Source organism: Geotrypetes seraphini, chromosome 15 (genome assembly GCF_902459505.1).
Source record: "Geotrypetes seraphini chromosome 15, aGeoSer1.1, whole genome shotgun sequence".
Lineage (NCBI taxonomy): Eukaryota > Metazoa > Chordata > Amphibia > Gymnophiona > Dermophiidae > Geotrypetes > Geotrypetes seraphini.
Window position 1 is genome coordinate 43,087,837 of NC_047098.1, and position 12,576 is coordinate 43,100,412.

The window sequence follows — 12,576 nt, forward strand, 5'->3', positions numbered from 1 at the left end:
TTGCTGCAACAGTTCCAATAGTCCATCTCAAGCGACAGGATGAATCCACTCTGCTAAGCCATTTCATTCTAAGTTGCTGCAAGTCCAGTCAGGGGTAGTGGAGCATCTTTTTGGTTAGAAAGGTCAAAAAAGAATCTCCTGCTCCCAAACCCCACTCTGCTGTCTTTGAGTCCAGTTTTGCTTCAATCTCTCTGACTCTTCATAATTTATCTGACAGGAGTGGGGTTTGTCAACTGGCTCCTGATTTTCAGGAACATAAGATCACATCCTCTGGTAATGAATTCCAGAGCTTAACTGACTGAAAAAATATTTCCTCCTGTTTGTTTTAAAAAGTATGTCCATGTAGGTAACTTCACTGAGTGTTCTCTAGTCTTTTTGTACTTTATGAAAGAGTACAAAAATGATTCACTTTTACCTGTTCTACACTACTCAGGACTTTGTAGATCTCCTCAGCTGTTTTTCCAAGCTAAAAAGCCCTAATCTGTTTATCCTTTCATCATCCTTGGTTTTATCTACAAGTCCATGGAGGCAGTGGGGTAAAGTCAAGACTGGATTAGCCTGTGTTGAAAATCTGTAACTAGTTGGTAACCTCAACCATTAGGAGTAACCTCTGGTTGTAAGAGGACTGTGGGCTAAAGATAAGTTTTATTAGCTCAAATGTTCAACAGGTGACACTTATAAAATAAGAAGGCACCATTTATACACATTTACTTATGATTAGCATTAGTAAATGAACAATGCAAAAAAGGAAGAATGGAGGGAAAATAATACCTAACAAAACACACAAAATCACTCCAAAATAAGCGCACCACAGAAACCACAAAAACTGGGTTAGTACTTAAGCAAAAGAAAAATCTCAGACTAACGGAGAGGTGTACCCACACTCTTCCACCCAGACATCACAGGCAAAAAAACTTTCACAAAAGTTAAAGTTATGGCAGGTGTGAGCATATGAATAGCCAAAAATAGATACAAAAATAGGCTGGGCCGACGATCTTTTCGTGGTCAGTAACTACTGCTTCAGGGCCTTAACGCCAAAACTCCAGCAGCAGTTTAACCATCCCCTCTAACTGTAACCCCTACCTTGGCATCCTGTTTGTCTGTCTTGATTGTAAGCTCATTTGAGCAGGGACTGTCTCTTTCTTGATTCTGTACACCACTGTGTATGTGTGGAAGCATTCTAGAAATAATTAATAGTATTAGTAGTAGCAATAGAGTAGTAGTTCATGCATATTAATTGTGGTTTTCCTGGAAACCAAGCTTCAGGAATGGCTTGAGAAACACTACCCTATGCAAATCCACCTTAGGTGCGTCCCATCTATCCTAGCTTACTTGCTCTCTATTCTCCTCCTCCTTCATAAAACCTGCACTATCAGTAGCTTCAAAATTCTCGATCACAGGGCAGGCACACAGTGGACCCAATCGTTAGGCAAGACTAGGGCAGCAGCTTCATGAGGGCTGCAAAGAACAACTGCAGTCAAAGCAAAAGAGTCCTAATAGCCACACAAACTCAAAGAACCATCAGCACATACTTTAACCTGCAGGAAGGGGGCAGCAAAGAGCAACTTCAGTCAAAACAAAACAGTCCTGACAGCTGCACAAACTAACAACAAAAAAAACCAGTACATACTTTAACCTGTATTTTATAGGATTTTATGTATGATGATCATGATTATCTCTAGCGTACCAAAGGTGGGGCTGTGGGGGCAGTCTGCCCTAAGGGCTGCAGTCCACACATGTGTGGCTGTTGGTTCCGATGGGCCCGCCCCCTTCATTGTCAATTTCCTGTTCTGGGGTGGGGGACCAATAGTCACATGGATGTGTATCGTGGTTCCACAACTGCTCCATGCATCACTCCCCCCCCCACACACACACATACACACTGCCAAAAGAATGGGGAATTCTCCAGCCAGAGGAGGGGGTGCTCTGCCCCAGGTGGCCACCAAGCCAGATATGCCGCTGATGATTATTGAGTTTAATTAGCAAAGGGCCCCTTTTACAAAGCCATGATAGTGATTGCTGGCACGGCAGGAATTGAATGGGCTGCATTGCGTTTGTCACATGGGAATTGCTACTACGGTTTTATAAAAGGGGCCCTAAGTCTTGTGCGGGTTTACAGGCTTTTGGCCTGAAAGTTAATTGAGGGGATTCACCTGGGAGGGGGGGGGAGCCACCTAGAGTTGCATTAGCTCTGGGCAAGCACTTCTTGATGCTTATCTTGCGATTCCTGAGAACAGAACAATTTATTTTGTATTCCGCAATATACTGGTCAAAAACCAGGAATTACAGCAAAAAAAATCAATAATATAAACAGAAACAGCATCATCAATATCAATGTTTAGCCCCAAAATTTTCCTATAATCAATAAATGTTAATAACATAGTATCAATTTCCTTATCTATTTTGGCAGCAATGTGTTGTGCCCCTATGGAGCATGATCCTACACACTTTGTTTTCTTGTGTATAGGATCATGCTCCACATGGGCACAACAAATCACTGAAAAGTGGAGATACTGACAGAAAATCTACATATTCAATTTTTTATAAAACCTACATATTCAATTTTTTATAAAACCTGTCCCCGATGAAGCAATGGATTTGTGAAACGGTTGAGCCACCGTTGGACTTCATAAGGACTATCCAACAGATTCCTCAAGGTTTCCTGTAAGCCATCAGCTTCTGACCATTACAAGCTAAGTTCTTTTTTGGTCTTTTTATGAATATGTGGAATTAATTGCTGGTGAAAACATTCATGTTAATGTTTTGCAATAAATAACATTAAAAAATTAAAATGAATTAACAAGGTTTGTAGACATGATAAAAATCATATTACATTACATTACAGATTTCTATTCCGCCATTACCTTTCGGTTCAAAGCAGATTACAAAAAGAGTTAAGGAAGAAGGGTTACAACGTTAGATCAGAGAAGGTTTCCAAGAGAGGGAAAAGTAGGATCTGGGTTTAGAGAGGGGATGGTTAAGAGTGGGGTTAAGCTTTATCATGGTATTAAGCAAGACTCCCACTGGAGGGTGAGGGTTGGGTGTTTGAGGTCTTTTCCTTGTTTTTTGATAAACACATTTATTGTGTCATAGAAATTTTCTCAGGAAACAATTTATTCAATTGAGGAAGTTTTTTTCTTCCCATTAGTGTTTTCTTAGCCTTAAAAGAAACAAATTTGTCCACAGCATTAAATGTGCTGGCTCTACAACTGCGTGTGAGGAGGATAAAATTTGGCTTATGAGCTGCTGCAGAAGTTCCTGCCACCCCTCTCGTTGACTCAATTCTCTTTTCAACATAGGGCATGGGAATCCCTGCCATCCATGCTGCTTCATCTGGCCTGCTCTACTTGCTGTTTTGCCACCCCTTATACTTGTATTCTGGCTCAGCTACTGCCTTAAATGGCAATGATGCAGAGCTATTTTGGGCCTTTCTATCCCTCTGGATCAACCTTTGAGAGGTAGTTCACCACCTATGTTTCATAGATGAGATTTACATTAGTTTACATGGATTCTCTTAGTCCAATGGGAGACCATTTAAAGTAAGCAGAAATGGAGAGAGTACTTAAGTAAATATTGATTAATGAAGAGAACAAATCACCCAGGAGTGAATAAGAGCAAGGACTCCTGTGCTAAGCACATTACACTTAGGTGTAAGCATACATTAAAAAAAACAACGCAGTTATATTGCAGGAACTGGGATAAAATGTGTTACATTAACTATCTTAAAGAATAGTTAATGAATTTAAATGTGGTAGGAATACTGTAGCTGAACACTTTAATATTAATGGGTAATATGCTGGTAGACACAACAGTAGTATTTTAAGACCACTGAGTACAGAACTGATGCTGTAACAGCAATAGATTTGGTGCTACATCGCTGGAGCCAGAACTGAGCTCACACATACAGTAGCTGGTAGCTTTGTTATGATCCGATTCCCTTCATGTGTTCCTTCCTTGTACACAGGGTTACTAACTGCCCAATTTTAGACCAGCAAACACACTCGGTGTCCGCCTAGGGCAGCACTAACAGAGGTCATGGTGTTTGCTAAAGACTAGTTGTGGCCAGATGGGGCCCTGACCATCCATACCAGATAGAGGTCTGCTGCTTTTGAACACCCTCTAGAACAGTGTATCTCAACTCGGTCCTGGAGTACCCTCTTGCCAATCAGGTTTTCAGGATATCCACAATGAATATGCATAAACTTGATTTGCATACACTGCCTCCATTATATGCAAATTGATTTCATACATATTCATTATGGATATCCTGAAAACCTGACTGGCAAGGGGGTACTCCTGGACCGAGTTGAGAAACACTCCTCTAGAACTCAAAATTCAGAGGGGTTGAGTCCCAGGAGGACATCAGCATGGTGGATGTCCAAGACTCAGAGGAAATAGGAAAGACAGAGAAACCACTGAACACCTTGTGTAGGAGGTACAATGGACGTGAGATGCTTAACAGGTTGGGTAAGGTAGGAACAGAACAGAATGGAAACCACTGAACACCTGGGGTAAGGTGAAGGTCCATGCTGGACACTATGGTGTGGGAGAGATATGTTGGACTAGGAAAGGGAACAGAAGGAGAGATACTAGACATGGGGAGGAGGGTGCATAACTGGAGGTTAACCTAGGGCAGGGGTAGGCAATTCCGGTCCTCGAGAGCCAGAGCCAGGTCAGGTTTTCAGGATATCCACAATGAATATGTATGAGATGGATTTGCATACATTGCCTCCTTGAGATGCAAATCTATTTCATGCATATTTATTGTGGATATCCTGAAAATCTAACCTGGTTCCAACTCTCAAGGACCAGAATTGCCTACCCCTGATCTAGGGTGTCAGAGACTCAGGCTAGCTCTGAGCAGACCTGTTAGTCTGATGTAACAAAAATGGCAAAGGCAGATGGTACCTTATGAACCAACATGAAATTAAGAGGACCAGAAGTGGACTCTAGTTCTTGAAAACTCATGCCTAAATAAACGGTTACAGACATGCCAAGTCACATGCATTAGATGTGTGACACATATATTTGGCCCTGTTCTCTTGCTCCCATGCTGAAGTGTTCTCCTCTCCCACACGTATGTAAGAACACCATTCCTTCCCCATGTCCCTGTGGTCTGGTATTTCTGTCTCTCTCTCTTCCATCCCACCTATAGGTCTGGCATCACTCTTCCCCGCCTCCCCTACAGTCCCTGGGACTAGTCAGATGCAGCCTGAATTAATTTCTGCTAGTTCAGAGACTGAAAGCAATTTTGAGAACTGCAGGGAAAGGGAGAAAGAATGCCAAACCTGCAAAGGGGGGGGGGTGGTGGTGGTGGTGGTGGTAAGAGAGCAAAGGGAAGAGAGACAAAAACCAAACAAATGGGGGGGGGGGGTGAAGATTGGGGAAAAGATATTGGACTCGCAGGGATGCTGGACTTTGCGGGAGAGAGTCAGAATGTACTATAAGAAAACCAAGGACACCTGTAGAGTAGATCTAGAAATGATCTTTTCTGCAGAACTTTCAAGAATATTAGATTCAGACTATCAGAAGATATTTCAGCAAGATCTTTTTTATATGGAAAACTGCTTTGCTTCTTGAGTTCTAAAGAAAGACCTGAATCCTTATATTTAAATGAAAGCAGATAAAGACCTGAATGGTCTATCCAGTGTGCTCTGTAATTACATGCATTATAAAATTCATGATTAAAGTGTCTTTATTCTTTGTTATTTCTGGGTCATAGACCTTAGATATCCACCTGGTACTGTCCTTAGATTCCATCTACTGGAGTTGCCATCAAAGCTCACTCCAGTCTATCCAAACCATCCAATTGTTTGTGGGATTCAGACCCTTTGGGGCAGAAGTCATAACCTGAGGAAAATTCAAAGTTTTAGTATAGTTCTCAAAGCTCTCCATTTTCCAATATAACAACACCTTATCATGCAAAAGAATATTTTGAGTTGATATCATCTGTTGAAGTTGATTACCAAAGACTTCCTTTTTCCTGAAGAAGCAAAGTTTGTCTCCAGGTTCTGTAGCTGATCAGAATTCTGAAGACCTACAAATAGGACTGCAGAATAAACTTTATAGAGGGAATCCAGTGCCTGCTGAATGTAGTCCAAAGTAACTTTAGACGGCTTCACCAAAGGTGGTAATTTGAAGGCCAACCCCTAAAGAAGAAGCATTCACTTTTGCTCCCTGTACTGCTAGAGCAACTGCTGCCTGCAGCAGCACTTACTTTGCCATTACTGATGGCTCCATTAACAGGATATCACAAGGACATGGGGGGAAAGCAGGGCCAGAAGGACTGAGCAAAACTTGGCTCCTGAAGCTCTTCTCACCTGAAGCAGCCAGTTTGCCCAGTCTGGGTAGACATAAAGGTAGAAATCATGGACTGCTTCAAGTTGGGGATACTGGGTGGGCACCAAACTTCCACTTTTGCTTCAGCATAAGGTAAGCAAGCACAATCTATATATATAAAATCGGAGGTATGTATGTGTGTATGTATGTGTGTGTGTATGTGCCGCGATCACGCAAAAACGGCTTGACCGATTTGAACGAAACTTGGTATGCAGATCCCTCACTACCTGGGATGATATGTTCTGGGGGTCTCGCGGCCCACCTGCACACGTGGGCGGAGCTACAAACATAAAATCAGATTTCACCCATTCATGTCAATGGAAAAAATGTAAAAAGCTGCCATTCTCACAGTAATTCAAAAACGGCTTGACAGATTTGAACGAAACTTGGTATGCAGATCCCTCACTACCTGGGGTGATATGTTCTGGGGGTCTCGCGGCCCACAACTCTATGTTGCTTGCTCAAGGGTGGGTTCACCCAAGAATTTATATGTTCTTGCTCCAGGAGGTGAAACTAAAATTGTTGTTTATAATCACGTTTTGCGTTAGTTGTATTGTATTCATTTTGTCAAATATTTCACATTATAATTTGAATATTGTACTTTTTATTAAGCTGTAAAAAAATAATTTCATTCACCACTATAAAGTATCTTTATTTGAATCCATTTACAGTGTTATTGCTATAATTAAATACCCGTGCAACGCCGGGGCATCAGCTAGTTAAATATAAAATGACAGTGCAGAGAACTGCCAAACACCTTCATAATATGGCAGTCATCTTGGCCTCCATTTAATTTTCTTTTATGAGTGTATATAGTCATCAGGACCTATTGTTTTACTTTGACTACAGATACTTTTTGCCATCCCTAGAAACTGCTGGCTTTTACAAAGCTGTGGTAGAGGTTTATACCGTGGGCTGGCAAGGTAAATGCTCTGATGCTCATAGAATTCCTGTGAGTGTCAGAACATTTATTTCGCTGGTCTGAGGTAGAAACCTCTACCACAGCTTTGTAAAAGAAGCCCTTAGGCCAGGGGTGGGCAACTCCAGTCTTTGAGGGCTGGAATCCAGTTGGGCTTTCAGGATTTCCCCAATGAATATGCATTGAAAGCAGTGCATGCAAATAGATCCCATGCATATTCATTGGGGAAATCCTGAAAGCCCAACTGGATTCCAGCCCTCGAAGACCGGAGTTCCCCACCCCTGCCATAGACAGTTGCCTAATGGTTGAGCTAGAGATCTTCCTCAAGCCTCAGTTCTTCCATCACTACAACATATGTATACACCCAAATGCACTGCAAGGAAAACCTAATTCATTGGCCTTCAGTTTTACTCACTGGAATGGGCCACCCTTGGCATCTCTAGGGATAGACCAGGGGTAGGGAACTCCGGTCCTCGAGAGCCGTATTCCAGCTGGGTTTTCAGGATATCCCCAATGAATATGCATGAGATCTATTTGCATGCACTGCTTTCAATGCATATTCATTGGGGAAATCCTGAAAACCCACCTGGAATACGGCTCTCGAGGACCGGCGTTCCCTACCCCTGGGTTAGACTATAAGGCACATCTGTCTTTGTCATTTTGGTTTTGGACCAAGTAGTCCAGTTTTTATATGGCTACAAGTGCATACAAACTAGTAAAATCTGGTCAAACAATACTTTCATAGCACAGCCCATCCAGCCTGCCCAGAAAAGTGACCAAGGTTCTTCCTGCGACTCTGTGTAGATTATAACATAGTAACATAGTAGATGACGGCAGATAAAGACCCGAATGGTCCATCCAGTCTGCCCAACCTGATTCAATTTAAATTTTTTATTTTATTTTATTTTTTTTAAATTTTTCTTCTTAGCTATTTCTGGGCAAGAATCCAAAGCTTTACCCGGTACTGTGCTTGAGTTCCAACTGCCAAAATCTCTGTTAAGACTTACTCCAGCCCATCTACATCCTCCCAGCCATTGAAGCTCTCCCCAGCCCATCCTCCACCAAACGGCCATACACAGACACAGACCGTGCAAGTCTGCCCAGTAACTGGCCTAGTTCAATATTTAATATTATTTTCTGATTCTAAATCTTCTGTGTTCATTCCACGCTTCTTTGAACTCAGTCACAGTTTTACTCTCCACCACCTCTCTCTGGAGCGCATTCCAGGCATCCACTACCCTTTCCGTAAAGTAGAATTTCCTAACATTGCCCCTGAATCTACCACCCCTCAACTTCAAATTATGTCCTCTGGTTTTACCATTTTCCTTTCTCTGGAAAAGATTTTGTTCTACGTTAATACCCTTCAAGTATTTGAACGTCTGAATCATATCTCCCCTGTCTCTCCTTTCCTCTAGGGTATACATATTCAGGGCTTCCAGTCTCTCCTCATACGTCTTCTGGCGCAAGCCTCCTATCATTTTCGTCGCCCTCCTCTGGACCGCCTCAAGTCTTCTTATGTCTTTCGCTAGTTACGGTCTCCAAAACTGAACACAATACTCCAAGTGGGGCCTCACCAATGACCTGTTCAGGGGCATCAACACCTTCATCCTTCTACTGACCATGCCTCTCTTTATACAGCCCAGCATCCTTCTGGCAGCAGCCACTGCCTTGTCACACTGTTTTTTCGCCTTTAGATCTTCGGACACTATCACCCCAAGGTCCCTCTCCCCGTCCGTGCATATCAGCTTCTCTCCTCCCAGCATATACGGTTCCTTCCTATTATTAATCCCCAAATGCATTACTCTGCATTTCTTTGCATTGAATTTTAGTTGCCAGGCATTAGACCATTCCTCTAACTTTTGCAGATCCTTTTTCATATTTTCCACTCCCTCTTCGGTGTCTACTCTGTTACAAATCTTGGTATCATCTGCAAAAAGGCACACTTTTCCTTCTAACCCTTCAGCAATGTCACTCACATACATATTGAACAGGATTGGCCCCAGCACCGAACCCTGAGGGACTCCACTAGTCACCTTTCCTTCCTTCGAGCGACTTCCATTAACCACCACCCTCTGGCGTCTGTCCGACAGCCAGTTTCTGACCCAGTTCACCACTTTGGGTCCTAACTTCAGCCCTTCAAATTTGTTCAAAAGCCTCCTATGAGGAACTGTATCAAAGGCTTTGCTGAAATCCAAGTAAATTACATCTAGCATATGTCCTTGATCCAGCTCTCTGGTCACCCAATCAAAAAATTCAATCAGGTTCGTTTGGCATGATTTACCTTTTGTAAAGCCATGTTGCCTCGGATCCTGTAACCCATTAGATTCAAGGAAGTACACTATCCTTTCTTTCAGCAACACTTCCATTATTTTTCCAATAACTGAAGTGAGGCTCACTGGCCTGTAGTTTCCTGCTTCATCCCTGTGACCACTTTTATGAATAGGGACCACATCCGCTCTCCTCCAATCCCCAGGAATCACTCCCGTCTCCAGAGATTTGTTGAACAAGACTTGCCAGAACCTCTCTGAGCTCCCTTAGTATCCTGGGATGGATCCCGTCTGGTCCCATCGCTTTGTCCACCTTCAGTTTTTCAGGTTAGAAAAGCAAAAGGGGAATACGAAGAGGGGCTGGCCAGGGAGGCGAAAAACTTCAAGGCATTCTTCAGTTACGTAAAGGGGAAGCGACCAGCGAGAGAGGAGGTGGGGCCGTTGGACGATGGGGATAGGAAGGGAGTGATTAAGGAGGATGAAGAGGTAGCTGAGAGGTTGAACACGTTCTTCTCGTTGGTTTTCACGAGCAAAGACACATCTAATATACTGGACTCAGAGGAGCTCATAAGTGGGGAACAGGCCGAGAAATTGGAGCACATAGAGGTAAGTAAGGAGGATGTCCTCAAACAGATAGACAGGTTAAAATGCGGCAAATCACCGGGCCCGGACGGGATCCACCCAAGGGTTCTGAAGGAACTAAGACAAGAAATAGCGGGCACAATCCAGCATGTTTGCAACCTATCCTTGAAAACTGGAGAAGTACCAGAGGACTGGAAATTAGCGAATGTCACACCTATCTTCAAGAAGGGATCGAGGGGTGACCCCGCGAACTACAGGCCGGTGAGTCTGACTTCAATTATAGGGAAGATGGTGGAAGCTATGATCAAGGACGGCATTTGCGAGCACATCGAGAGGAATGGCCTACTGAGAACAAGCCAGCACGGATTCTGTAAGGGAAGGTCGTGCCTAACGAACCTTCTGTACTTCTTTGAGGGAATAAGCAGTCGGGTGGACAATGGGGAACCCATAGACATCATTTACCTCGATTTTCAAAAGGCTTTCGACAAGGTGCCACATGAAAGGCTGCTTAGGAAGCTGTGGAACCACGGGGTGGGAGGGGATGTGCACAGATGGATCAAGCACTGGTTGTCAGGTAGACTGCAGAGGGTCGGAGTAAAGGGCCAATATTCTGACTGGCGGGGAGTCACAGGTGGTGTGCCACAGGGATCGGTGCTGGGGCCGTTACTCTTCAACATATTTATCAATGACCTGGAAAAGGAGGCAAAGTGCGAGGTTATAAAATTTGCAGACGATACCAAACTGTGCGGCAGAGTTAGGTCCAGGGAGGAGTGTGAGGACCTGCAAAGGGATCTGGACAAGCTGGAAGACTGGGCAAACAAATGGCAAATGCGCTTTAACGTGGAAAAAGAACCCGTTGTTCAACTACAAATTGGGGGGGGGGCATTGTTAGGAGACAGCAGACTTGAGAGAGACTTGGGTGTGCTGGTGGATGCATCACTGAAGCCATCTGCACAGTGCGCAGCAGCCTCGAAAAAAGCCAACAGGATGCTGGGCATCATAAAGAAGGGCATAATAACCAGGACGCGGGAAGTCATCATGCCATTGTATCGAGCGATGGTGCGTCCACATCTGGAATACTGCGTTCAGTATTGGTCGCTGCACCTCAAGAAGGACATGGCGGTACTTGAGAGAGTCCAAAGGAGAGCAACGAAACTGGTAAGAGGGCTGGAACACTGCCCATACGCCGAGAGGTTGGATAGGCTGGGGCTCTTCTCTCTGGAAAAAAGGAGGCTCAGGGGAGATATGATAGAGACCTTCAAGATCATGATGGGCATAGAGAGGGTGGATAGGGACAGATTCTTCAGACTGAGGGGGACAACAGGTACGAGGGGGCATTCGGAGAAACTGAAGGGAGATAGGTTCAAAACAAATGCAAGGAAGTTTTTCTTCACCCAAAGGGTCGTGGACACTTGGAATGTGCTACCGGAGGAAGTGATCAGGCAGAGTACGGTACAGGGATTCAAACAGGGATTGGACGGATTCCTGAGAGATAAAGGGATCGTGGGATACTGAGAGAGGTGCTGGGATAAGTATAAAAAGCCAACCAGGTTGTGCATGTGCAAGACCGGAGGGTTAGGACTTCGATGAGAAACCAAAGTGGCAAGGGGACCCCTTCTGGTGATTCAGACAGGTCGTGACCTGTTTGGGCTGCCGTGGGAGCAGACTACTGGGCAGGATGGACCTATGGTCTGACCCGGCGGAGGCACTGCTTATGTTCTTATGTTCTTAACACCCTCCTCCGTGAACGGCGCAGAATCTACTCCATTTTCTCGTGTAACTTTGCCAGACAATCTCGGTCCTTCTCCAGGATTTTCTTCTGTGAACACAGAACAGAAGCATTTGTTTAGCACATTTGCTTTCTCCTCATCACTCTCCACATATTTGTTCCCAGCATATTTTAGCCTAGCAATTCCATTTTTTATCTTCCTCCTTTCACTAATATATCTGAAAAAATTTTTATCTCCCTTTTTTACATTTTTAGCCATTTGTTCTTCCGCCTGTGCCTTCGCCAAACGTATTTCTCTCTTGGCTTCTTTCAGTTTCACCCTGTAGTCCTTTCTGCTCTCCTCTTCTTGGGCTTTTTTTTATATTTCATGAACGCCAACTCTTTCGCCTTTATTTTCTCAGCCACTAGGATGGAGAACCATATCGGCTTCCTTTTTCTCTTGTTTTTATTGATTTTCTTCACATAAAGGTCCGTAGCCATTTTTATCACTCCTTTCAGCTTAGACCACTGTCTTTCCACTTCTCTTATGTCCTCCCATCCTAACAGCTCTTTCTTAAGGTACTTTCCCATTGCATTAAAGTCCGTACGTTTGAAATCTAGGACTTTAAGTATCGTGCGGCCGCTCTCCACTTTAGCCGTTATATCAAACCAAACCGTTTGATGATCGCTACTACCCAGGTGAGCACCCACTCGAACATTAGAGATACTCTCTCCATTTATGAGGACCAAATCCAATATCG